At 55.3% G+C, this 24,188-nt stretch overlaps 1 long non-coding RNA gene across 5 annotated transcripts in view; it reads right to left on the reverse strand.

The window, feature by feature from the left end:
* Positions 1 to 1,394: 1,394 nt before the first annotated feature.
* LOC140406823 (uncharacterized) overlaps positions 1,395 to 24,188 on the reverse strand; it is a 33,654-nt gene continuing 10,860 nt past the window's right edge. For all 5 annotated transcript variants that reach the window (XR_011939324.1, XR_011939326.1, XR_011939325.1 and 2 more), the window contains one exon: positions 1,395 to 1,527. This is a non-coding gene — a long non-coding RNA (uncharacterized lncRNA). The remainder of the gene's footprint in view (positions 1,528 to 24,188) is intronic.

Here is a 24,188-nt window from a genome sequence, read left to right on the forward strand (position 1 = left end):
CCTCCTGCTCCCACACTCCACCTCCTTAATCACCTGAGGCTGCGCTCCCTCCTGCTCCCACACTCCACCTCCTTAATCACCTGAGGCTGCGCTCCCTCCTGCTCCCACACTCCACCTCCTTAATCACCTGAGGCTGCGCTCCCTCCTGTTCCCACACTCCACCTCCTTAATCACCTGAGGCTGCGCTCCCTCCTGTTCCCACACTCCACCTCCTTAATCACCTGAGGCTGCGCTCCCTCCTGCTCCCACACTCCACCTCCTTAATCACCTGAGGCTGCGCTCCCTCCTGTTCCACACTCCACCTCCTTAATCACCTGAGGCTGCGCTCCCTCCTGCTCCCACACTCCACCTCCTTAATCACCTGAGGCTGCGCTCCCTCCTGTTCCCACACTCCACGTCCTTAATCACCTGAGGCTGCGCTCCCTCCTGTTCCCACACTCCACCTCCTTAATCACCTGAGGCTGCGCTCCCTCCTGCTCCCACACTCCACCTCCTTAATCACCTGAGGCTGCGCTCCCTCCTGTTCCCACACTCCACCTCCTTAACCACCTGAGGCTGCGCTCCCTCCTGTTCCCACACTCCACCTCCTTAATCACCTCTGAGGCTGCGCTCCCTCCTGCTCCACACTCCACCTCCTTAATCACCTGAGCTGCGCTCCCTCCTGTTCCCACACTCCACCTCCTTAATCACCTGAGGCTGCGCTCCCTCCTGCTCCCACACTCCACCTCCTTATCACCTGAGGCTGCGCTCCCTCCTGCCCCACACTCCACCTCCTTAATCACCTGAGGCTTGCGCTCCCTCCTGTTCCCACACTCCACCTCCTTAATCACCTGAGGCTGCGCTCCCTCCTGCTCCCACACTCCACCTCCTTAATCACCTGAGGCTGCGCCCTTCCCCCTTCCTGCTCCCACACTCCACCTCCTTAATCACCTGAGGCTGCGCTCCCTCCTGTTCCCACACTCCACCTCCTTAATCACCTGAGGCTGCGCTCCCTCCTGTTCCCACACTCCACCTCCTTAATCACCTGAGCTGCGCTCCCTCCTGCTCCCACACTCCACCTCCTTAATCACCTGAGGCTGCGCTCCCTCCTGTTCCCACACGACATCTTGTTCACTGGAATAACTCACCCAACCCTCAGTGTGAAAATGTCACCGGTCTCCCACTCCCCCCAGAGACACTGACTCCTGCCTCTCCCCCCCCACCCCCGCCCCCCAGAGACACTGAGACTCCTGCACCCCCCGCCCCCCAGAGACACTGAGACTCCTGCACCCCCCCCCCCGCCCCCCAGAGACACTGAGACTCCTGCACCCTCCCCCCCCCACCCACCCCCCGCTTCCAAAAAAACAAAAGAGCCCAACACTTGAGTACCCATCAGAATAATGAAACCCCAATAATGACACACAAAGACACATTGACATTTATTCTGTTTCTCTCAGGTTCGAACTCCTGTCTGAGGATTCCTCGCCGAGGAAGGATTCTCTTTGTGTCGTCCAAGCTTCAAAATCAACTCTCCTCGGGAAGAGAAAGCTGGAAATTGATTACAGCAAAGCATTATTGAAATAATAAAGGCACAGCAACATCCTGGACTGCCCCCAATCTGTTTTATAAAACCCATTTTATAAACACGGCCGAACGCTGCAACAGTTTAGTTGTTTCAAAAAAATATATTTTTATTGATAACAATAACAAAAGCAATAACAACATAACCATCAACATAGTAAAGGAGATATTTCCCACCCAACCCCTCCTGTACATCCCTTAACCATATTGCACTTTCCCCCCCCCCCCTTCAGAGTGCTGCTTCTGCCGACACTTTAATTCGCCCCCAGAAAGTCGACGAACGGCTGCGTCCTCCGAGAGAACCCCAGCATTGACCCCCTCAAGGCAAACTTTATTTTCTCCAGCTTGAGGAACCCAGCCATGTCACTGAGCCAAGTCTCCCCGCTCGGGGGCTCCGAGTGCCTCCACGCTCGGGGGCTCCGAGTGCCTCCACATTAAAAGGATCCGTCTCCGGGCTACCAGGGAGGCAAAGGCCAGAACGTCGGCCTATTTCACTCCTGTACTCCGGGATCTTCTGACACTCCAAAGATCGCCACCTCCGGACTCGGCACGCCCGGGTGTCGAGCACCTTGGACATTGCTCGAGCAAAACCCTCTAAGCTTCGGGCATGCCCAAAACATGTGACGTGGTTTGCTGGGCTTCTCGCACATCTATCGTCTACCCCGAAAAACTTGCTCATCCTCGCCACCTTCATGTGTGCCCGGTGTACCACCTTAAACTGTACTAGGCTGAGCCTGGCACATGATGAGGAGGAATTAACCCTGCGGGCAGCCGCCACAGACCCGCCTCTAACTCCCACCTAACTCCTCCACTTGCCCTTCAGTTCCTCCACCGGGTCTCCTCCGCCTCCAACAAATCCTGATAGATATCCGACACTTTCCCCTCCCCCACTCTCCCTGCTCACTCCAGGACTGGTATTTACCCTCTTCCCCCCCTGTCTTCCCCCCCACCCTCTTCCCCCTCTGTCTCCCCCCTCCCACCTCTACCCCCTCTGTATCCCTCTCCCCCTCTGTCTCCCCCCCAATATCTCCCCCTCTGTCCCCCCCTCAGACTCCCCCTACCCTGCAAGTTTCCCCAATCTCCCTGCATATTTCAGCTTCTAATTCCTGTTGACTGTTTGGGTACAATCCCAATGAGGTCACCATCCCATCCTTGGTTCCACCCACAAAACATCGCTGGATGATTCCTCGGTTATTTCATCTTTGACTGCTGCCGTGACGCTCCCCTTAATGAAAAAGGCAACTCCCCTTCCTGCACCTCTGTCCCTCCTGGAGCACCTGTACCTATCGTGTCTATCCAGCTCTCTGCATTGCTGAGGACTGCGACCCTTTCAGCCGCTCTGCTTTACAATTACAACACTGAGGGAGCACCCGATACCCAATTACAACACCGAGGGAGCACCCGATACCCAATTACAACACTGAGGGAGCACCCGATACCCAATTACAACACTGAGGGAGCACCCGATACCCAATTACAACACTGAGGGAGCACCCGATACCCAATTACAACACTGAGGGAGCACCCGATACCCAATTACAACACTGAGGGAGCACCCAATACCCAATTACAACACTGAGGGAGCACCCGATACCCAATTACAACACTGAGGGAGCACTCGATACCCAATTACAACACTGAGGGAGCACCCGATACCCAATTACAACACTGAGGGAGCACTCAATACCCAATTACAACACTGACGGAGCACCCGATACCCAATTACAACACTGAGGGAGCACTCAATACCCAATTACAACACTGAGGGATCACCCGGTACCCAATTACAACACTGAGGAGAACTCAATACCCAATTACAACACTGAGGGAGCACCCGATACCCAATTACAACACTGAGGAGCACCCGATACCCAATTACAACACTGAGGGAGCACTCAATACCCAATTACAACACTGAGGGAGCACCCGATTCCCAATTACAACACTGAGGGAGCACCCGATACCCAATTACAACACTGACTGAGCACCCGATACCCAATTATAACACTGAGGGAGCACCCGATACCCAATTACAACACTGAGGGAGCACCCAATACCCAATTACAACACTGTGGGAGCACCCGATACCCAATTACAACACTGACTGAGCACCCGATTCCCAATTACAACACTGAGGGAGCACCCAATACCCAATTACAACACTGTGGGAGCACCCGATACCCAATTACAACACTGACTGAGTACCCGATTCCCAATTACAACACTGAGGGAGCACCCGATACCCAATTACAACACTGACGGAGCACCCGATACCCAATTACAACACTGAGGGAGCACCCGATTCCCAATTACAACACTGAGGGAGCACCCGATACCCAATTACAACAGTGACGGAGCACCCGATACCCAATTACAACACTGAGGGAGCACCCGATTCCCAATTACAACACTGAGGGAGCACCCGATACCCAATTACAACAGTGACGGAGCACCCGATACCCAATTACAACACTGAGGGAGCACCCGATACCCAATTACAACACTGAGGGAGCACCCGATACCCAATTACAACACTGACTGAGCACCCGATACCCAATTACAACACTGAGGGAGCACCCGATACCCAATTACAACACTGAGGGAGCACCCGATACCCAATTACAACACTGAGGGAGCACCCGATACCCAATTACAACACTGAGGGAGCACCCGATACCCAATTACAACACTGAGGGAGCACCCGATACCCAATTACAACACTGAGGGAGCACTCGATACCCAATTACAACACTGAGGGAGCACCCGATACCCAATTACAACACTGAGGGAGCACCCGATACCCAATTACAACACTGAGGGAGCACCCGATAACCAATTACAACACTGACGGAGCACCCGATACCCAATTACAACACTGAGGGAGCACCCAATACCCAATTACAACACTGAGGGAGCACCCAATACCCAATTACAGCACTGAGGGAGCACCCGATACCCAATTACAACACACTGGAGCACCCGATACCCAATTACAACACAGGGAGCACCCGATACCCAATTACAACACTGAGGGAGCACCCAATACCCAATTACAACATTGACTGAGCACCCAACACCCAATTACAACACTGAGGGTGCACCCGATACCCAATTACAACACTGACTGAGCACCCGATACCCAATTACAACACTGAGGGAGCACCCAATACCCAATTGTAACACTGACTGAGCACCCGATACCCAATTACAACACTGAGGGAGCACCCGATACCCAATTACAACACACTGGAGCACCCGATACCCAATTACAACACAGAGGGAGCACCCGATACCCAATTACAACACTGACTGAGCACCCGATACCCAATTACAACACTGAGGGAGCACCTGATACCCAATTACAACATTGAGGGAGCACCCGATACCCAATTACAACACTGAGGGAGCACCCGATACCCAATTACAACACTGAGGGAGCACCCGATACGCAATTACAACACTGACGGAGCACCCGATACCCAATTAAAACATTGAGGGAGCACCCGATACCCAATTACAACACTGAGGGAGCACCCGATACCCAATTACAACACTGAGGGAGCACCCGATACCCAATTACAACACTGAGGGAGCACCCGATACCCAATTACAACACTGAGGGAGCACCCGATACCCAATTACAACACTGACTGAGCACCCGATACCCAATTACAACACTGAGGGAGCACCCGATACCCAATCACAACACTGAGGGAGCACCCGATACCCAATTACAACACTGAGGGAGCACCCGATACCCAATTACAACACTGACTGAGCACCCGATACCCAATTACAACACTGAGGGAGCACCCGATACCCAATTACAACAGTGACGGAGCACCCGATACCCAATTACAACACTGAGGGAGCACCTGATACCCAATTACAACACTGAGGGAGCACTCAATACCCAATTACAACACTGAGGGAGCACAATTATTAATTACAACACCGATTTAGCACCTGCTACTCAATTACAGCACAGATGGAGCATCTTTACTTCATTACAACAATGTGGGACGAGAGAATTTTACTGTCAAAAACTCATTAAAGTCAAAGATAATGTCTCCCGAGCTAATGGCTCCAGGATTGCTGCTGTTTCCTCATTCAGTATTAATCCTGACGCTTCCCCTTCCATCAGTCACCTCTCCCTCTCTCACAAACACTCGGAAGTCAGTATGTTCCATGGTACAGTGGCAGCGCACAGTCCGATCCCACAAACTCCCTAGAACATTTACCTCTCTCCAAACAAACTACCCCCTCTTACTCCACTTCAATATGTCCCTCATCCTCACACAGCAGGATCCCACACACACACTGCAATGTGGTATCGGCCGGATTTGAAAAAAAAAATTGTTTGAGGTGAGAATTGCCGCAGTTGTTGTGCGAAGAATGTGGGGTGGGGTCTAGGGAGGCTGGAACCCTCCCATCCGTGGGCAGGGTGGGTACAGAGGGATATGGGCCAAATGCGGGCAAGTGGGACTAGCTTAGTGATAGAAACTGGGCGGCACGGACAAGCTGGGCCGAAGGGACCGTTTCCATGTTGTAAACATCTTTCACTCTGTGACTGGCCTCCAGTCGCACAAACAGGCTTCTCCCACCACCCTCTGTCTCCTATCACTAACTCAGTTCTGCTTCCAAGTTACCCCATCTCCCATGTGCATTTGACTTCTTTGTCAGTCTCCCATGTGGGGCCTTGTCAGAGGCTTGGCTGCAACCCAGATAAACTACATCAACTGCACCACCCTCATCTGGTCACCTCCTCCAATAATTCAGTCCCATTGGTTCAGCACGGCCTCCCTCTGCCACGCTGACTATTCCTGATCAAAGCTCGCCTCTCCCAAGTGGAGAGTGATTCTCCAGCCCCACCGCCCCACGTCAATATTGCCCTCAGCCTCGCACAGCAAGATCCCACACTGAACACCGTCAGATCCGGTGTCTTTATCCCCCCTTCCCTTGACCCACCAACCAATGTCCACCTCTGCTTTGCTGTCTCTGGATCCCCCCTCCCACCCCATCGCCTCACTGGCTGTCTTTCACCCACACAGCCCCCAATATTCCCCACCCCCCAGTGTGGACAGTGTCGCCTTGCGAGGAACATGGGGCGGGTTGTGTGGGCGCAAGGGGAGGGGGTGGGGGGAGGGGGCTGGACCCTGACTCTACACCAGGAAACCCCCATCCACGATTCTTGTCTCTCTCTCCGCTCCCTCTGGCTTTGCACTCTCCCCTATCTCCATCCTAATTGCACAATCAGATCCAATCACCCCTCCAGTCAGTGTACATGAGCAATGAAGGCAATTCTACACAGCAAGATCCCACTGGCAGTACCACCATGGTGCAGGACACCCCTCCCACACACTCTGTCTCTCTCCCCCACCCCTCCAGATCCCCTTCACATCCCCAGCCTTCAACTTCCATCACTTACCTCTGCCTCCATCTCTCTTTCTCTCATTTCATTTCTCTCTCTCTCTCTTTTCATTTCTCTCCCTCTCTCACTTTTCATTTCTCTCCTTCCCTCTCTCTCATTTCATTTCGCTCCTTCCCTCTCTCTCATTTCATTTCTCTCCCTCCCTCCCTCTCATTTCATTTCTCTCCTTCCCTCTCTCTCATTTCATTTCTCTCCCTCTCTCACTTTTCATTTCTTTCCCTCCCTCTCATTTCATTTCTCTCTCTCCCTCTCTCTCATTTCATTTCTCTCTCCCTCTCTCTCCATTTCATTTCTCTCCCTCTCTCTCATTTCATTTCTCTCTCCCTCTCTCTCATTTCATTTCTCTCTCTCCCTCTCTCTTTTCATTTCTCTCCCTCTTTCACTTTTCATTTCTCTCCCTCTCTCTCATTTCATTTCTCTCTCTCCCTCTCTCTTTTCATTTCTCTCCCTCTCTCTCATTTCATTTCTCTCTCTCCCTCTCTCACTTTTCATTTCTCTCCCTCTCATTTCATTCCTCTCTCTCCCTCTCTCATTTCTCTCTCTCTCTCTCTCTCTCTCCCCCTCTCTGAGCCTGATCTGCACAGAATCAGACCGCACAGAACAGGCCCTTCCACCCACCAAGCCTGGAGAGACAAGTGTAAATACTCTAATCTACTCCAATCCCTCTGCCAGCACTAGGCCCAGAGCCTTGAATGTTACCACACGTTGGGTGTCGCAACCGCCCAATTCTCTCCATCAGAGAGAAATCTGGAAGAGACTGAGAGGGAGAGAGGCTGAGAGGGAGAGGGGCTGAGAGGGAGAGAGACTGAGAGGGAGAGAGGCTGAGAGGGAGAGGGACTGAGAGGGAGAGGGGCTGAGAGGGAGAGAGGCTGAGAGGGAGAGGGACTGAGAGGGAGAGGGGCTGAGAGGGAGAGGGGCTGAGAGGGAGAGAGACTGAGAGGGAGAGGGGCTGAGAGGGAGAGGGGCTGAGAGGGAGAGAGGCTGAGAGGGAGAGGGGCCGAGAGGGAGAGGGGCTGAGAGGAGAGAGGCTGAGAGGGAGAGGGACTGAGAGGGAGAGGGGCTGAGAGGGAGAGGGGCTGAGAGGGAGAGAGACTGAGAGGGAGAGAGGCTGAGAGGGAGAGGGACTGAGAGGGAGAGGGGCTGAGAGGAGAGGGGCTGAGAGGGAGAGAGGCTGAGAGGGGAGAGGGACTGAGAGGGAGAGGGGCTGAGAGGGAGAGGGGCTGAGAGGGAGAGAGACTGAGAGGAGAGAGGCTGAGAGGGAGAGGGACTGAGAGGGAGAGGGGCTGAGAGGGAGAGAGGCTGAGAGGGAGAGAGGGCTGAGAGGCTGAGAGGGAGAGGACTGAGAGGGAGAGAGGCTGAGAGGGAGAGGGGGCTGAGAGGGAGAGGGACTGAGAGGGACTGAGAGGGAGAGAGGCTGAGAGGGAGAGACTGAGAGGGAGAGAGACTGAGTGGGAGAGGGGCTGAGAGGGAGAGGGGCTGAGAGGGAGAGGGGCTGAGAGGGAGAGAGGCTGAGAGGTAGAGGGGGCTGAGAGGGAGAGGGACTGAGAGGGAGAGAGACTGAGAGGGAGAGAGGCTGAGAGGGAGAGGGGCTGAGAGGGAGAGAGGCTGAGAGGTAGAGGGGCTGAGAGGGAGAGAGACTGAGAGGAGAGGGGCTGAGAGGGAGAGGGGGCTGAGAGGGAGAGAGGCTGAGAGGTAGAGGGGCTGAGAGGGAGAGAGACTGAGAGGGAGAGGGCTGAGAGGAGAGAGGCTGAGAGGGAGAGAGGCCTGAGAGGGAGAGAGGCTGAGAGGGAGAGAGACTGAGAGGGAGAGAGACTGAGAGGGAGAGGGACTGAGAGGGACTGAGAGGGAGAGAGGCTGAGAGGGAGAAACTGAGAGGGAGAGAGACTGAGTGGAGAGGGGCTGAGAGGGAGAGGGGCTGAGAGGGAGAGGGGCTGAGAGGGAGAGAGGCTGAGAGGTAGAGGGGCTGAGAGGGAGAGGGACTGAGAGGGAGAGAGACTGAGAGGGAGAGAGGCTGAGAGGGAGAGAGGCTGAGAGGGAGCGAGGGTGAGAGGGAGAGGGGCTGAGAGGGAGAGGGACTGAGAGGGAGAGGGGCTGAGAGGGAGAGAGACTGAGAGGGAGAGAGGCTGAGAGAGAGAGGGACTGAGAGGGAGAGGGGCTGAGAGGGAGAGGGGCTGAGAGGGAGAGGGACTGAGAGGGAGAGAGAGACTGAGAGAGAGAGGGGCTGAGAGGGAGAGAGGCTGAGAGGGAGAGGGCTGAGAGGGAGAGGGCTGAGAGGAGAGAGGCTGAGAGGGAGAGGGGCTGAGAGGGAGAGGGCTGAGAGGGAGAGAGGCTGAGAGGGAGAGAGGCTGAGAGGGAGAGGGGGCTGAGAGGGAGAGAGACTGAGAGGGAGAGGGACTGAGAGGGAGAGAGACTGAGAGGGACTGAGAGGGAGAGAGGCTGAGAGGGAGAGACTGAGAGGGAGAGAGACTGAGTGGGAGAGGGGCTGAGAGGGAGAGGGGCTGAGAGGGAGAGGGGCTGAGAGGGAGAGAGGCTGAGAGGTAGAGGGGCTGAGAGGGAGAGGGACTGAGAGGGAGAGAGACTGAGAGGGAGAGAGGCTGAGAGGGAGAGAGGCTGAGAGGGAGCGAGGGTGAGAGGGAGAGGGGCTGAGAGGGAGAGGGACTGAGAGGAGAGGGGCTGAGAGGGAGAGAGACTGAGAGGGAGAGAGGCTGAGAGAGAGAGGGACTGAGAGGGAGAGGGGCTGAGAGGTAGAGGGGCTGAGAGGGAGAGGGACTGAGAGGAGAGGGGCTGAGAGGGAGAGGGGCTGAGAGGGAGAGGGGCTGAGAGGGAGAGAGGCTGAGAGGGAGAGGGGCTGAGAGGGAGAGGGGCTGAGAGGGAGAGGGGCTGAGAGGGAGAGGGGGCTGAGAGGGAGAGGGGCTGAGAGGGAGAGAGGCTGAGAGGGAGAGAGGCTGAGAGGGAGAGGGGCTGAGAGGGAGAGGGGCTGAGAGGGAGAGGGGCTGAGAGGGAGAGAGACTGAGAGGGAGAGAGGCTGAGAGGGAGAGAGACTGAGAGGGAGAGAGGCTGAGAGGGAGAGGGGCTGAGAGGGAGAGAGACTGAGAGGGAGAGAGGCTGAGAGGGAGAGGGGCTGAGAGGGAGAGGGGCTGAGAGAGAGAGGGAGAGAGACTGAGAGGGAGAGGGGCTGAGAGGGAGAGGGCTGAGAGGGAGAGGGGCTGAGAGGGAGAGGGCTGAGAGGGAGAGAGGCTGAGAGGGAGAGGGGCTGAGAGGGAGAGGGCTGAGAGGGAGAGGGCTGAGAGGGAGAGAGACTGAGAGGGAGAGGGGCTGAGAGGGAGAGAGGCTGAGAGGGAGAGGGCTGAGAGGGAGAGAGACTGAGAGGGAGAGGGGCTGAGAGGGAGAGGGACTGAGAGGGAGAGAGACTGAGAGGGAGAGGGGCTGAGAGGGAGAGAGACTGAGAGGGAGAGAGACTGAGAGGGAGAGAGGCTGAGAGGGAGAGGGGCTGAGAGGGAGAGGGGCTGAGAGAGAGAGGGAGAGAGACTGAGAGGGAGAGGGGCTGAGAGGGAGAGGGGCTGAGAGGGAGAGGGGCTGAGAGGGAGAGAGACTGAGAGGGAGAGGGGCTGAGAGGGAGAGGGGCTGAGAGGAGAGGGGCTGAGAGGGAGAGAGACTGAGAGGGAGAGGGGCTGAGAGGGAGAGAGGCTGAGAGGGAGAGGGGCTGAGAGGGAGAGAGACTGAGAGGGAGAGGGGCTGAGAGGGAGAGGACTGAGAGGGAGAGAGACTGAGAGGGAGAGAGGCTGAGAGGGAGAGGGCTGAGAGGGAGAGGGGCTGAGAGGGAGAGAGGCTGAGAGGGAGAGGCTGAGAGGGAGAGAGGGAGAGGGGCTGAGAGGGAGAGAGGCGGAGAGGGGCTGAGAGGGAGAGAGACTGAGAGGGAGAATGGCTGAGAGGGAGAGGGGCTGAGAGGGAGGGGCTGAGAGGGAGAGGGGCTGAGAGGCTGAGAGGGAGAGGGGCTGAGAGGGAGAGGGGCTGAGAGGGAGATGGCTGAGAGGGAGGGAGACTGAGAGGAGAGGGGCTGAGAGGGAGAGGGGGCCCCCCTCCTTACACTCTGTCTCTTTCCACTACCCTTCCTGAGCCCCTCACACCCCCCTCCCAGCCCCTCCCTGTTCAGCTGCCCTTCCCTCCCTCCATTTCCCCATCTCTCTCTCTCTCTGCCTGCCTCTCCCTCTCCCAGCCTCCCTCTTTCCCTCAATCTTTTACATTTACAGTCAGCTCGCGGGTGTTTGTAAGTAATAGGGAGCCAGACCAGGCGAGTACACAGCTCGATCCCACACATACACACAAGCTGCTCACGGAGAGGGGAACAATTTAAACACTGAAACCAGGAGCAGGCCATTCGGCCCTTCCAACCTGCTCTGCCATTCATCATCACGGCTGACCATCCGACTCAGTAACCTGTGTGTCCCCCCCCCCCCCCACATCCTCTGATCCTCCCCAGAGCTGTATCCTTCTTTAAAAACAAGCTGCACAGCAACATTATCCAGGGTGGATCTTTATAAACACAAAATTCTCAGATTCACAAATGTGGACAGGCAGACAGAGAGAGAGAGAAATCCAGTCAACACCTCAATAAACTCAAATGCTTGCTGCACATTGCACTGAATCCTCAATTCATCCCGTGTGGGGAAAACTGGCAGCAGAATTATCCAGCAATAAAACGTCACCTTAACAACTTTCAATTCCCGTCCTCTCCCACCAGCTCACAAGTGGGAGATGGATTTAAAACCCAGCGGCTGCTTCTTTCGGAGGGCACTTTCCGGGTCATCTCTGCCCAGCAAGACTCCAAGGCACCGTTACCAATCTCCGTCCCCTTCTCTCCCTCCCTCCCCCTTTACTGTATTCTCTCTCTCTCTCTCCTTTCCCTTTCTCTCTCTCCTTTCCCTTTCTCTCTCTCCTTTCCCTTCTCACTCTCCTTTCCCATTCTCTCTCTCCTTTCCCATTCTCTCCTCCTCCTTTCCCATTCTCTCTCTCTCCTTTCCCATTCTCTCTCTCTCCTTTCCCATTCTCTCTCTCTCCTTTCCATTCTCTCTCTCCTTTCCCTTTCTCTCTCTCCTTTCCCATTCTCTCTCTCCTTTTCCTTTCTCTCTCTCATTTTCCTTTCTCTCTTTCCTTTCCCATTCTCTCTCTCCTTTCCCATTCTCTCTCTCGAGATCTCCTTTCCCATTCTCTCTCTCCTTCCCATTCTCCTCCTTTCCCATTCTCTCTCTCCTTTCCCATTCTCTCTCCTTTCCCATTCTCTCTCTCCTTTCCCATTCTCTCTCTCCTTTCCCATTCTCTCTCTCTCTCCTTTCCATTCTCTCCTTTCACATTCTCTCTCTCCTTTTGCATTCTCTCTCTCCTTTCCCATTCTCTCTTTTCCTATTCTCTCTCTCCTTTTCATTTCTCTCATTTCCTTTCTCTCTCTCATTTTCCTTTCTCTCTTTCCTTTCCCATTCTCTCTCTCCTTTCCCACTTCTCTCTCTCCTTTTCCTTTCTCTCTCTCATTTTCCTTTCTCTCTTTCCTTTCCCATTCTCTCTTCTTTCCCATTCTCTCTCTCCTATCCCATTCTCTCTCTCCTTTCCCATTCTCTCTCTCTCTCCTTTCCCATTCTCTCTCTCCTTTCTCATTCTCTCCTTTCCCATTCTCTCTCTCCTTTCCCATTCTCTCTCTCCTTTCCCATTAATTCCAGTAAAACACGGGCACTGTGCGATTGGTAAATTGAACCAGGCCCCAATCGCGGCCTTTTCCGTTCCAGGCCCTTTGTGAGAGCTGATTAAAATGTCCTCGGAAAATCTCCTGTCATCCCCATTTAGAATAAGTGTCCCACCACACTGGACGTGTTTTAATTTCATGATTACAGAACTAAAACCCAAAACACCAGTCAATGTACTAATGACTAAGTTACAATGAAGACCATTCTGCACAGCAGGATCCCACGGGCAGCCCCCACAACGGAGGAGGACTCAACCGCTCCAAGATCCAGTACAATTACCCCAACTGAGTCCCCAACGTTCCCCACCCCCTCTCAGTTTGGTTCTCCCTCACCCTGTTTCTCCCCCCGCCCTTTCTCACAGTCGATTGAGGTTTAAGGTGTGGACACCATGGAGGGGTGAGGAATGTGGGGTGGGAGGTGGGGGGTCTGTGCCCTGGCTGTGCAGCAGAGACCCCCATCCAACAATCTCCTCTTCCCTCTCCCTGCCCCTCTGGCTTCTCTCTCTCTCTCTCTGTCTCACTCTGTCTATCTCTCTCTGATACTTCACACGCTGAAGACAAAGATGGGAGGGAGAGAGAGACAGAAACAGACAGAGAGAGAGAAACAGACAGAGGGACAGAAATAGGCAGAGAGAAAGGGGAAAATGGAAAGTCAGTATATCACTAAAACTCAAATCCAAATATTTCCTGTGCATTTCACTCAAACCTGGATTTATTGCAATGTCAGCTGTGTTGAGCCCTTTAAGACATGTGACACACATTACACACAGAGACAGGCAGAAAGAGAGTGACACAATGACACACAGACAGGCAGGCAGAGACAGAGGGAGTGAGAGAGATGTAAAGAGAGACAGGTAGTCAAGACAGGTAGAGAGGTAGAGACAGGCCGACAGGGGAGAGAGACAGAAGATAGAGGCAGAGGAGAGAGGAAAACAGTGACTAACAGAACCAGGCAGTCAGAGAGAGGGAGAGACAGACCGACAGGGGGAGAGACACAGACAGAGACAGAAGATAGAGGCAGAGGGAGAGAGGAAAACAGTGACTAACAGAATCAGGCAGTCAGAGAGAGGGAGAGACAGACCGACAGGGGGAGAGACACAGACAGAGACAGAAGATAGAGGCAGAGGGAGAGAGGAAAACAGTGACTAACAGAACCAGGCAGTCAGAGAGAGGGAGAGACAGACCGACAGGGGGAGAGACACAGACAGAGACAGAAGATAGAGCAGAGGGAGAGAGGAAAACAGTGACTCACAGAATCAGGCAGCAGAGAGAGGGAGGACAGAGACAGAAGATAGAGGCAGAGGGAGAGAGGAAAACAGTGACTAACAGAACCAGGCAGTCAGAGAGAGGGTGAGACAGACGACAGGGGGAGAGACACAGACAGAGACAGAAGATAGAGGCAGAGGGAGAGAGGAAAACAGTGACTAACAGAACCAGGCAGTCAGAGAGAGGGAGAGACAGACCTACAGGGGGAGAGAGACAGACAGAGACAGAAGATAGAGGCAGAGATAGAGAGGGAGAGAGGAAAACAGTGACTAACAGAACCAGGCAGTCAGAGAGAGGGAGACAGAGACAGAAGATAGAGGGCAGAGGGAGAGAGGAAAACAGAGACTAACAGAACCAGGCAGTCAGAGAGAGGGAGAGACAGACCGACAGGGGGAGAGACACAGACAGAGACAGAAGATAGAGGCAGAGGGAGAGAGGAAAACAGTGACTAACAGAACCAGGCAGTCAGAGAGAGGGAGACAGAGACAGAAGATAGAGGCAGAGGGAGAGAGGAAAACAGTGACTAACAGAACCAGGCAGTCAGAGAGAGGGAGAGACAGACCTACAGGGGGAGAGAGACAGACAGAGACAGAAGATAGAGGCGAGATAGAGAGGGAGAGAGGAAACAGTGACTAACAGAACCAGGCAGTCAGAGAGAGGGAGACAGAGACAGAAGATAGAGCAGAGGGAGAGAGGAAAACAGAGACTAACAGAACCAGGCAGTCAGAGAGAGGGAGAGACCAGACCGACAGGGGAGAGACACAGACAGAGACAGAAGATAGAGGCAGAGGAGAGAGGAAAACAGAGACTAACAGAACCAGGCAGTCAGAGAGAGGAGACAGACCGACAGGGGGAGAGACACAGACAGAGACAGAAGATAGAGGCAGGAGGGAGAGAGGAAAACAGTGACTAACAGAACAGGCAGTCAGAGAGGGAGAGACAGACCGACAGGGGGAGAGACCACAGACAGAGACAGAAGATAGAGGCAGAGGGAGAGAGGAAAACAGAGACTAACAGAACCAGGCAGCAGAGAGAGGGAGAGACAGACCGACAGGGGAGAGACACAGACAGAGACAGAAGATAGAGGCAGAGGGAGAGAGGAAAACAGTGACTAACAGAACAGGCAGTCAGAGAGAGGGAGACAGAGACAGAAGATAGAGGCAGAGGGAGAGAGGAAAACAGTGACTAACAGAACCAGGCAGTCAGAGAGAGGGAGACAGAGACAGAAGATAGAGGCAGAGGGAGAGAGGAAAACAGTGACTAACAGAACCAGGCAGTCCGAGAGAGGGAGACAGAGACAGAAGATAGAGCAGAGGGAGAGAGGAAAACAGTGACTAACAGAACCAGGCAGTCAGAGAGAGGGAGAGACAGACCGACAGGGGAGAGACACAGACAGAGACAGAAGATAGAGGCAGAGGAGAGAGGAAAACAGTGACTAACAGAACCAGGCAGTCAGAGAGAGGGAGAGACAGGACCTACAGGGGGAGAGAGACAGACAGAGACAGAAGATAGAGGCAGAGATAGAGAGGGAGAGAGGAAAACAGTGACTAACAGAACCAGGCAGTCAGAGAGAGGGAGACAGAGACAGAAGATAGAGGCAGAGGGAGAGAGGAAAACAGAGACTAACAGAACCAGGCAGTCAGAGAGAGGAGACAGAGACAGACCGACAGGGGAGAGACACAGACAGAGACAGAAGATAGAGGCAGAGGGAGAGAGGAAAACAGAGACTAACAGAACCAGGCAGTCAGAGAGAGGGAGAGACAGACCGACAGGGGAGAGACACAGACAGAGACAGAAGATAGAGGCAGAGGGAGAGAGGAAAACAGAGACTAACGAACCAGGCAGTCAGAGAGAGGGAGAGACAGACCGACAGGGGGAGAGACACAGACAGAGACAGAAGATAGAGGCAGAGGGAGAGAGGAAAACAGAGACTACAGACCAGGCAGTCAGAGAGAGAGAGAGACAGACCGACAGGGGGAGAGACACAGACAGAGACAGAAGATAGAGGCAGAGGGAGAGAGGAAAACAGAGACTAACAGAACCAGGCAGTCAGAGAGAGGGAGAGACAGACCGACAGGGGGAGAGACACAGACAGAGACAGAAGATAGAGGCAGAGGGAGAGAGGAAAACAGTGACTAACAGAACCAGCAGTCAGAGAGAGGGAGAGACAGACCGACAGGGGGAGAGACAGACAGAGACAGAAGATAGAGGCAGAGGGAGAGAGGAAAACAGAGACTACAGAACCAGGCAGTCAGAGAGAGGGAGAGACAGACCGACAGGGGAGAGACACAGACAGAGACAGAAGATAGAGGCAGAGGAGAGAGGAAAACAGTGACTAACAGAACCAGGCAGTCAGAGAGAGAGAGAGACAGACGACAGGGGGAGAGAGACAGACAGAGACAGAAGATAGAGGCAGAGGGAGAGAGGAAAACAGAGACTCACAGAACAGGCAGTCAGAGAGAGGAGAGACAGACCGACAGGGGAGAGACACAGACAGAGACAGAAGATAGAGGCAGAGGGAGAGAGGAAACAGAGACTACAGAACCAGGCAGTCAGAGAGAGGGAGAGACAGACCGACAGGGAGAGAGACACAGACAGAGACAGAAGATAGAGGCAGAGGGAGAGAGGAAAACAGAGACTAACAGAATCAGGCAGTCAGAGAGAGGGAGAGACAGACCGACAGGGGGAGAGACACAGACAGAGACAGAAGGATAGAGGCAGAGGGAGAGAGGAAACAGTGACTAACAGAACCAGGCAGTCAGAGAGAGGGAGAGACAGACCGACAGGGGAGAGACACAGACAGAGACAGAAGATAGAGGCAGAGGGAGAGAGGAAAACAGAGACTAACAGAACCAGCAGTCAGAGAGAGGGAGAGACAGACCGACAGGGGAGAGAGACAGACAGAGACAGAAGATAGAGGCAGAGGGAGAGAGGAAAACAGAGACTAACAGAATCAGGCAGTCAGAGAGAGGGAGAGACAGACCGACAGGGGAGAGACACAGACAGAGACAGAAGATAGAGGCAGAGGAGAGAGGAAACAGTGACTAACAGAACCAGGCAGTCAGAGAGAGGGAGAGACAGACCGGACAGGGGGAGAGAGACAGAAGATAGAGCAGAGGAGAGAGGAAACAGAGACTAACAGAACCAGGCAGTCAGAGAGGGAGAGACAGACCGACAGGGGGAGACACAGACAGAGACAGAAGATAGAGGCAGAGGAGAGAGGAAACAGTGACTAACAGAACCAGGCAGTCCGAGAGAGGGGAGAGACAGACCGACAGGGGGAGAGAGAGACAGAGACAGAGATAGAGGCAGAGGAGAGAGGAAAACAGAGACTACAGAACCAGGCAGTCAGAGAGAGGAGAGACAGACCGACAGGGGGAGAGACACAGACAGAGACAGAAGATAGAGGCAGAGGGAGAGAGGAAAACAGTGACTAACAGAACCAGGCAGTCAGAGAGAGGAGAGACAGACCGACAGGGGAGAGCCACAGACAGAGACAGAAGATAGAGGCAGAGGGAGAGAGGAAAACAGAGACTAACAGAACCAGGCAGTCAGAGAGAGGGAGAGACAGACCGACAGGGGGAGAGACACAGACAGAGACAGAAGATAGAGGCAGAGGGAGAGAGGAAAACAGTGACTAACAGAACCAGGCAGTCAGAGAGAGGAGAGACAGACCGACAGGGGGAGAGAGACAGACAGAGACAGAAGATAGAGGCAGAGGGAGAGAGGAAAACAGTGACTCACAGAACCAGGCAGTCAGAGAGAGGGAGACAGAGACAGAAGATAGAGGCAGAGGGAGAGAGGAAAACAGTGACTAACAGAACAGGCAGTCAGAGAGAGGAGAGACAGACCGACAGGGGGAGAGACACAGACAGAGACAGAAGATAGAGGCAGAGGGAGAGAGGAAACAGTGACTAACAGAACCAGCAGTCAGAGAGAGGGAGACAGAGACAGAAGATAGAGGCAGAGGGAGAGAGGAAAACAGTGACTAACAGAACCAGGCAGTCAGAGAGAGGGAGACAGAGACAGAAGATAGAGGCAGAGGGAGAGAGGAAAACAGTGACTAACAGAACCAGGCAGTCAGAGAGAGGGAGACAGAGACAGAAGATAGAGGCAGAGGGAGAGAGGAAAACAGTGACTAACAGAAACCAGGCTGTCAGAGAGAGGAGAGACAGACCGACAGGGGGAGAGAGACAGACAGAGACAGAAGATAGAGGCAGAGAGAGAGAGGAAAACAGTGACTAACAGAACCAGGCAGTCAGAGAGCCGGAGAGACAGACCGACAGGGGGAGAGACACAGACAGAGACAGAAGATAGAGGCAGAGGGAGAGAGGAAAACAGAGACTAACAGAACCAGGCAGTCAGAGAGAGGGAGAGACAGACTACAGGGGGAGAGACACAGGACAGAGACAGAAGATAGAGGCAGAGATAGAGAGGGAGAGAGGAAAACAGTGACTAACAGAACCAGGCAGTCAGAGAGAGGGAGAGACAGACCGACAGGGGAGAGACACAGACAGAGACAGAAGATAGAGGCAGAGGGAGAGAGGAAACAGAGACTAACAGAACCAGGCAGTCAGAGAGAGGGAGAGACAGACCGACAGGGGGAGAGACACAGACAGAGACAGAAGATAGAGGCAGAGGGAGAGAGGAAAACAGAGACTAACAGAACCAGGCAGTCAGAGAGAGGGAGACAGACCGACAGGGGAGAGACACAGACAGAGACAGAAGATAGAGGCAGAGGGAGAGAGGAAAACAGTCACTAACAGAACCAGCAGTCAGAGAGAGGGAGAGACAGACCGACAGGGGAGAGACACAGACAGAGACAGAAGATAGAGGCAGAGGGAGAGAGGAAAACAGAGACTAACAGAACCAGGCAGTCAGAGAGAGGGAGAGACAGACGACAGGGGGAGAGAGACAGACAGAGACAGAAGATAGAGGCAGAGATAGAGAGAAAACAGTGACTAACAGAACCGCAGTCAGAGAGAGGGAGAGACAGACCGACAGTGGGAGAGACACAGACAGAGACAGAAGATAGAGGCAGAGGAGAGAGGAAAACAGTGACTAACAGAACCAGGCAGTCAGAGAGAGGGAGAGACAGACCGACAGGGGGAGAGACACAGACAGAGACAGAAGATAGAGGCAGAGGGAGAGAGGAAAACAGAGACTAACAGAATCAGGCAGTCAGAGAGGGGAGAGACAGACCGACAGGGGGAGAGACACAGACAGAGACAGAAGATAGAGGCAGAGGGAGAGAGGAAAACAGTGACTACAGAACCAGGCAGTCAGAGAGAGGAGAGACAGACCGACAGGGGAGAGACACAGACAGAGACAGAAGATAGAGGCAGAGGGAGAGAGGAAAACAGAGACTAACAGAATCAAGGCAGTCAGAGAGAGGGAGAGACAGACCGACAGGGGGGAGAGACACAGACAGAGACAGAAGATAGAGGCAGAGGGAGAGAGGAAAACAGTGACTAACAGAACCAGGCAGTCAGAGAGAGGGAGAGACAGACCGACAGGGGGAGAGACACAGACAGAGACAGAAGATAGAGGCAGAGGGAGAGAGGAAAACAGTGACTAACAGAACCAGGCAGTCAGAGAGAGGGAGAGACAGACCGACAGGGGGAGACACACAGACAGAGACAGAAGATAGAGGCAGAGGGAGAGAGGAAAACAGAGACTCACAGAACCAGGCAGTCCGAGAGAGGGAGAGACAGACCGACAGGGGGAGAGACACAGACAGAGACAGAAGATAGAGCATGAGGAGAGAGGAAAACAGTGACTAACAGAACCAGGCAGTCAGAGAGAGGGAGAGACAGACCGACAGGGGGAGAGAGACAGAAGATAGAGGCAGAGGGAGAGAGGAAAACAGAGACTACAGAACCAGGCAGTCCGAGAGAGGGAGAGACAGACCGACAGGGGGGAGAGACACAGACAGAGACAGAAGATAGAGGCAGAGGGAGAGAGGAAAACAGTGACTAACAGAACCAGGCAGTCCGAGAGAGGGAGAGACAGACCGACAGGGGGAGAGAGAGACAGAGACAGAAGATAGAGCAGAAGGAGAGAGGAAACAGAGACTAACAGAACCAGGCAGTCAGAGAGAGGAGAGACAGACCGACAGGGGGAGAGACACAGACAGAGACAGAAGATAGAGGCAGAGGGAGAGAGGAAAACAGAGACTAACAGAACCAGGCAGTCAGAGAGAGAGAGAGACAGACCGACAGGGGGAGAGAGACAGAGACAGAAGATAGAGGCAGAGGGAGCGAGGAAAACAGTGACTAACAGAACCAGGCAGTCAGAGAGAGGGAGAGACAGACCGACCAGGGGGAGAGACACAGACAGAGACAGAAGATAGAGGCAGAGGGAGAGAGGAAAACAGTGACTAACAGAACCAGGCAGTCCGAGAGAGGGAGAGACAGACGACAGGGGGGAGAGAGAGACAGAGGACAGAAGATAGAGGCAGAGGGAGAGAGGAAAACAGAGACTAACAGAACCAGGCAGTCAGAGAGAGGGAGAGACAGACCGACAGGGGAGAGACACAGACAGAGACAGAAGATAGAGGCAGAGGGAGAGAGGAAAACAGAGACTAACAGAACCAGGCAGTCAGAGAGAGAGAGAGACAGACCGACAGGGGGTGAGAGACAGACAGAGACAGAAGATAGAGGCAGAGGGAGAGAGGAAAACAGAGACTAACAGACCAGGCAGTCAGAGAGAGAGAGAGACAGACCGACAGGGGAGAGAGACAGACAGAGACAGAAGATAGAGGCAGAGGGAGAGAGGAAAACAGAGACTACAGAACCAGGCAGTCAGAGAGCCGGAGAGAAGACCGACAGGGGGAGAGAGACAGACAGAGACAGAAGATAGAGGCAGAGGGAGAGAGGAAAACAGAGACTAACAGAACCAGGCAGTCAGAGAGAGGGAGAGACAGACCGACAGGGGGAGAGACACAGACAGAGACAGAAGATAGAGGCAGGGAGAGGAGGAAACAGAGACTAACAGAATCAGGCAGTCAGAGAGAGGGAGACAGAGACAGAAGATAGAGGCAGAGGGAGAGAGGGAGAGAGAAATGAGAGGGAGAGGGGCTGAGAGGGAGAGGGGCTGAGAGGGAGAGGGGCTGAGAGGGAGAGGGGCTGAGAGGGAGAGGGGCTGAGAGGGAGAGGCGTAGAGGAGAGGGGCACAGAAGATAGAGGCAGAGGGAGAGAGGGAGAGAGAATGAGAGGGAGAGGGCTGAGAGGGAGAGGGGCTGAGAGGGAGAGGGGCTGAGAGGGAGAGGGGCTGAGAGGGAGAGGGGCTGAGAGGGAGAGGGGCGTAGAGGGAGAGGGGCTGAGAGGGAGAGAGGCTGAGAGGGAGAGGGGCTGAGAGGGAGAGGGGCTGAGAGGGAGAGGGTTGAGAGGGAGAGGGGCTGAGAGAGAGGGGCTGAGAGGGAGAGAGGCTGAGAGGGAGAGGGAGAGAGACTGAGAGGGAGAGGGGCTGAGAGGGAGAGGGGCTGAGAGGGAGAGGGGCTGAGAGGGAGAGGGGCTGAGAGGGAGAGAGGCTGAGAGGGAGAGGGGCTGAGAGGGAGAGGGGCTGAGAGGGAGAGAGCTGAGAGGGAGAGGGGCTGAGATAGAGAGAGGCTGAGAGGGAGAGAGACTGAGAGGGAGAGGGGCTGAGAGGGAGAGGGGCTGAGAGGGAGAGGGGCTGAGAGAGAGAGACTGAGAGGGAGAGAGGCTGAGAGGGAGAGGGAGAGGGGCTGAGAGGGAGAGGGAGAGGGGCTGAGAGGAGAGAGGCTGAGAGGGAGAGGGGCTGAGAGGGAGAGAGGCTGAGAGGGAGAGGGACTGAGAGGGAGAGGGGCTGAGAGGGAGAGGGGCTGAGAGGGAGAGGGCTGAGAGGGAGAGGGGCTGAGGGAGAGGGGCTGAGAGGGAGAGAGCTGAGAGGGAGAGGGACTGAGAGGGAGAGAGACTGAGAGGGAGAGAGACTGAGAGGGAGAGGGGCTGAGAGGGAGAGAGGCTGAGAGGGAGAGGGGCTGAGAGGGAGAGGGACTGAGAGGGAGAGAGACTGAGAGGGAGAGAGACTGAGAGGGAGAGGGGCTGAGAGGGAGAGAGACTGAGAGGGAGAGGGGCTGAGAGGGAGAGAGGCTGAGAGGGAGAGGGGCTGAGAGGCTGAGAGGGAGAAGGGCTGAGAGGGGAGAGGGGCTGAGAGGGAGAGAGGCTGAGAGGGAGAGGGGCTGAGAGGGAGAGGGACCGAGAGGGAGAGAGGCTGAGAGGGAGAGGGGCTGAGAGGGAGAGGGGCTGAGAGGGAGAGAGGCTGAGAGGGAGAGGGGCTGAGAGGGAGAGAGACTGAGAGGGAGAGAGGCTGAGAGGGAGAGAGGCTGAGAGGGAGAGAGGCTGAGAGGGAGAGAGGCTGAGAGGGAGAGAGGCTGAGAGGGAGAGGGGGTGAGAGGCTGAGAGGGAGAGAGGCTGAGAGGGAGAGAGGCTGAGAGGGAGAGAGGCTGAGAGGGAGAGGGGCTGAGAGGGAGAGGGCTGAGAGGGAGAGGGGCTGAGAGGGAGAGAGGCTGAGAGGGAGAGAGACTGAGAGGGAGAGGGGCTGAGAGGGAGAGAGGCTGAGAGGGAGAGGGGGCTGAGAGGGAGAGAGACTGAGAGGAGAGGCTGAGAGGGAGAGGAGACTGAGAGGAGAGGGCTGAGGCTGAGAGGGAGAGAGGCTGAGAGGGAGAGGGGCTGAGAGGGAGAGAGACTGAGAGGGAGAGGAGAGTGAGAGGGAGAGAGGGGCTGAGAGGGAGAGAGACTGAGAGGGAGAGGGGCTGAGAGGGAGAGGGGCTGAGAGGGAGAGAGGCTGAGAGGGAGAGAGGCTGAGAGGGAGAGGGGCTGAGAGGGAGAGGGAGAGAGGCTGAGAGGGAGAGGGGCTGAGAGGGAGAGAGACTGAGAGGGAGAGGGGCTGAGAGGGAGAGGGGCTGAGAGGGAGAGGAGGCTGAGAGGGAGAGAGGCTGAGAGGGAGAGGGGCTGAGAGGGGTTGATAGGGAGAGGGGCTGAGAGGCTGAGAGGGAGAGAGGCTGAGAGGGAGAGAGGCTGAGAGGGAGAGAGGCTGAGAGGGAGAGGGGCTGAGAGGGAGAGGGGCTGAGAGGGAGAGAGACTGAGAGGGAGAGAGACTGAGAGGGAGAGAGGCTGAGAGGGAGAGAGGCTGAGAGGGAGAGAGGGCTGAGAGGGAGAGGGGCTGAGAGGGAGAGGGGCTGAGAGGGAGAGAGACTGAGAGGGAGAGAGGCTGAGAGGGAGAGAGGCTGAGAGGAGAGGGGCTGAGAGGGAGAGAGACTGAGAGGGAGAGGGCTGAGAGGGAGAGGGGCTGAGAGGGAGAGAGAGAGCTGAGAGGGAGAGAGGCTGAGAGGGAGAGGGGCTGAGAGGAGAGGGAGAGGGAGGGCTGAGAGGGGCTGAGAGGGAGAGGGCTGAGAGGGAGAGAGGCTGAGAGGGAGAGGGCTGAGAGGGAGAGGGGCTGAGAGGGAGAGAGACTGAGAGGGAGAGAGGGCTGAGAGGGAGAGGGCTGAGAGGGAGAGGAGGCTGAGAGGGAGAGGGGGCTGAGAGGGAGAGGGAGACTGAGAGGGAGAGGGGCTGAGAGGGAGAGGGGCTGAGAGGGAGAGAGGCTGAGAGGGAGAGAGGCTGAGAGGGAGAGAGGCTGAGAGGGAGAGAGAGGCTGAGAGGGAGAGAGGCTGAGAGGGAGAGAGGCTGAGAGGGAGAGGGGCTGAGAGGGAGAGAGGGGCTGAGAGGGAGAGGGGCTGAGAGGGAGAGGGGGCTGAGAGGGGAGAGAGGAGCTGAGAGGGAGAGAGGGCTGAGAGGGAGAGAGGGCTGAGAGGGAGAGAGGCTGAGAGGGAGAGGGCTGAGAGGGAGAGAGGCTGAGAGGGAGAGGGGCTGAGAGGGAGAGAGACTGAGAGGAGAGAGAGGCTGAGAGGGAGAGGGGCTGAGAGGGAGAGGGGCTGAGAGGGAGAGGGCTGAGAGGGAGAGAGGGCTGAGAGGGAGAGGGGCTGAGAGGGAGAGAGGACTGAGAGGGAGAGGGGCTGAGAGGGAGAGGGGCTGAGAGGGAGAGGGGCTGAGAGGGAGAGAGGGCTGAGAGGGAGAGGGGCTGAGAGGGAGAGGGGCTGAGAGGGAGAGGGCTGAGAGGGAGAGAGGCTGAGAGGGAGAGGGGCTGAGAGGGAGAGGGGCTGAGAGGGAGAGGGGCTGAGAGGGAGAGGGGCTGAGA

Source organism: Scyliorhinus torazame, unplaced genomic scaffold (genome assembly GCF_047496885.1).
Source record: "Scyliorhinus torazame isolate Kashiwa2021f unplaced genomic scaffold, sScyTor2.1 scaffold_899, whole genome shotgun sequence".
NCBI lineage: Eukaryota > Metazoa > Chordata > Chondrichthyes > Carcharhiniformes > Scyliorhinidae > Scyliorhinus > Scyliorhinus torazame.